This window comes from Aedes aegypti, chromosome 2 (assembly GCF_002204515.2).
Source record: "Aedes aegypti strain LVP_AGWG chromosome 2, AaegL5.0 Primary Assembly, whole genome shotgun sequence".
NCBI lineage: Eukaryota > Metazoa > Arthropoda > Insecta > Diptera > Culicidae > Aedes > Aedes aegypti.
The window spans coordinates 385,006,367-385,010,050 of NC_035108.1; the positions used below are offsets into that span (position 1 = coordinate 385,006,367).

Consider the following 3,684-nt stretch of genomic DNA (forward strand, 5'->3'; position numbering starts at 1 on the left):
ATATCTTCATATAAACCCCTTCCGGGACCATAGATTACGGTTGAAACTTGTCCCAAAAGCATGTTTTCGAGAAATAAGGGTTACAGTAGTTGCTTGAGAATGACCGAGTTTTCAAAGATGTTCCTTATCTGATTCGCTTATTAGGTGCTAGGCTTTTCTTAAGACTATGGTAGCTTCAGCAGTGCGTTGTGCTTGTCATATTTTCCTGTACAACATATGCATAAGTAACAAGGGGCCCAGATAGCCGTAGCAGTAAACGTGCAGCTTGTCAGTAAGACCAATGAGGCTGAAATTTTGTACAGCTAATAATGCATATTGAATAATTCTGATTGCTGTCACACTACGAAGCTCATATACAGTCACCCCACTGTTATGGATCAACTAAGGGTAATTTTTACCTCTCTGGAAATACATGATATACTTGTTTTTGGGACTGCTCCTCAAAATTCGCGATTTTTCACCAAAAAATTTCGATTTCTATCGAAATTTCAAACGTTGTGCACTCCACAGATGTTGATCACTAGGAAAGGCGGTTCCGTATTATGGATTATATCTTCTCATTTTATGAATCAGAACACTATTACAGCGATTTATCTATCACTAACGCACTATAAGCCAAAAAACACTCGATTCTCGACCAAAAGCAACGATCGAATAAGTCTGAAACGTTTGGTGTCTGAACACGAACTGTGTTAAAGCGTACGCTTTGGCGTTTCTTTCGGAATCGTCTTATTTTTGATTAACTCTCAAACACCCAATGTCTGACTTTCCATAAAAATGAACTTTAAAAATCATAACTTGGCCTTTTATAGACCGATTTTGGATCTTTTGGTCTTCAAGATTGATTATGTTTCAGAAGAAATTGGATTGGCCACTTTGCTCTTCAAGATTGATTATGTTTCAGAAGAAATTGGATTGGCCACTTGGTTGCGGAGCTATTCCGGATTTAAATGGGGTATACTCGCACCGGAAGTGATGGTTCACATAGTTTTTTTCAAGATTAGCGTTAAAAAAAATCATTGTGTGCTTTCTATAAGTAAACAGCTTCCGGAAGGTTAAATGACATTGTTTCTCATTTGTTCTTGCCATTTCGGATATTCGGACTGCTGGCACAGGAAATTTCTGAAACTTAAAGAATAGTACCGTACGACGGCTCAAAATTTATGTTTTTTTTTATCCTGAACATCATAGACATAATCCAATGGACCAATATGAGGTTCAAGCCTTTTCTGGATCTGCCAGAATTGGTTCCGGCAGGGCCTCAGAGGGACACTTTAGTAATCTGTAACCGTTGGTTCCCTTTTAGCTTGTTGGCTCCACTACAAGATTGAACTTTCCGTAATTCCATTTTCCTTAATCCCAACATAAACTATCCCTGTCATAATAATACGCCCTTTTCAAATAAAAGTGTCTACTAACACCAGCATGGAGCAGAGGCTACACTCAATGGTTTGGTGAGCGTAAGAACTCGGCTCCACTCTCACGTTCCACACTGTTTGAGTGGCGGCCTCACCGTATAACAGTTTGAACTGACAGGCCAAAACATAAATCGGTCGCTCAGTATCTTCTCACAGATGGAGCCAATAAATATAGGGTGTCCGGTCACATATCCGGCACAAAGAAACGAACAATGTGAATTTATGTTGCTTGTTTGTTTTATAGTAATTGTTCGTTTGACTGTTGTATATAAGGCCAGAATTTCTTGTCTGGATTTCTTTTCCGATCGTGAACGTTGAAGAGAATAGTAGTGCGCGCGTGTGAAAATTTTAAACTTGTATGGTAATTGTTAGACCCTTTTGTATGGTGAAAGTGTTAATATTCAAGTTTGTCTCTTTTGTCTTAGGTTAAAAGCATTGTTAGTAAAAGTTAGTATGAAGGTGTTAATTGTTTGAAAGTCATGCAGTTGTTAGTACGGTTAGTGATTAAAAATTGTTCATTATCTTAAAAGCTTATTAGTTATACCCTACAGTTATAAAAGCTTAACACGAAAAGAACACCGACAAACAAGTTAAAAGTGATGGCCATCCCCAATGAAGCCGAGACCCACATCACGCACATCCGAATCCGGAACAATGAGAGCAAGTACCCTTAATTATGTGACGTCACACAAATAAATAATTGTAAAATGCTAAATGTATCAGTTATAGCCCATTCATTAAGAGCACAGCCCTGAATAGTGATAGCTTCCCCATTTTTGTGTTTTTCCGTTTCGTGTTCCGGACTCATAGAGGAGTCTCCAAGCCTCGCTGTCCTGTGTTCAGTCGGAATTCTCTTTAGTTTAATTAGTCAGCCTTTGGGTAGGTTTTGGTGACTGTTTCATCATTGTTATCTTATTGTGCTGTGTTTGGTTCCTGTTCCTAGAGTGCCCTCAAACTAGGGTGGAACATGACTGTTCAAGCCATCCCCAATAAACGACCCTGTAGATTTCCCCTTCCCTGAGCTTGCAGGCTACAAATTCTATTCACTCAGACCGTGCGACGGCTCCAAATTCATGATTTTTTTTATCCTGTAAATCATATATGAAATTTCAAGGACCAATGCACAGTGGGACGGATAGGGGTTTTAGGAGGAAAGATGGAACTCATGCCATCAATTGCGATTTTACGTAAAAATGATGTTCTACAAAGTTGTTCCTAATATAAAAACAATTTTTTTGGTCGAAACGAAAATTAGGGTGGCCCTATGTAAAAAAAGATAACCATCAAAACTTTTTTATTTTAAGGAATATTGACATAGCTTGATCTACAAAGTTGAAGATCGGATAATTTTAAGATGATTTGATAAAAAAAGTTTTTTCCTAGCTTAAAAATTTACCGTTTTAGAGCATTTTTCGCTATTGATGTAGGGTGGCCCTTCAAAAATAGGTTTTTGTGTTATATTTTTTTATTTTTAGATTTCTCATCAAAGTTGTCATTCCTTCATCTTTAGACGATTGAGACGCATATTTTAAGGCCTATACAATTTTGTCGGTGAAAAGTTATAAACATTTTTCATGAAAAACAAACGTTTTTTACATGTAAATGTAGTTGGGGCAAAAAAAGATTTTTTTTTAGCATGACAATTATTATCTTTCGGCTTTAAATCGGAATAAAAAACTAACTTATTTCATATTCTTATATACGTACTTCCGAAAAGAGTCAAAGGAGCTCAGCAATATAAATAAGGAGAAAAGTTTTTTGAAAATATCTTCTAAATTTACCTCACGGTTTAATTTCCTGACATGGCTCATCCCAAACTTCCGAATACTTCTGTTCTGGGATTTGCCGGGCTCTTTGGGAAACATTCTGATTGGAAGTAACGAATGCTCAATTACTAGTATTTTGTCCACCGACTGAGAAAGCCATCATTGATTTATCCCGATGAGCACTGGTTACCTCTATAAATCTGAATACCTATACTCCGAGCGTTCGTCAGTTCTAAGACATATCTTAGATCATTCAGGAGGATATAGCCACCAGGATGTTACCTTGGCTTAAAACAATTTTCAAAGTTCCAAGTCAAATGCATAAACATTAAATTTACGTGACAAGATAAGGTAAGGTAAAACAAGGATTGGATGCAAAATTCAAATTGATCCTGGTACCCTAATTGGGAAGACCTGTCAAATACCTTATTATTTTATGGAATGAATTTATAATAAATAAGGTATAAAATTTAATGTTCCATCATTTAATCATCAGCATA

At 36.8% G+C, this 3,684-nt stretch overlaps 1 long non-coding RNA gene across 1 annotated transcript; it reads left to right on the forward strand.

The window, feature by feature from the left end:
* Positions 1-1,591: 1,591 nt before the first annotated feature.
* LOC110676945 lies at positions 1,592-2,137 on the forward strand. The gene is made up of 3 exons (XR_002500842.1): positions 1,592-1,779; positions 1,844-1,914; positions 1,970-2,137. It is a non-coding gene; the product is annotated as an uncharacterized LOC110676945 (long non-coding RNA).
* Positions 2,138-3,684: the final 1,547 nt, after the last annotated feature.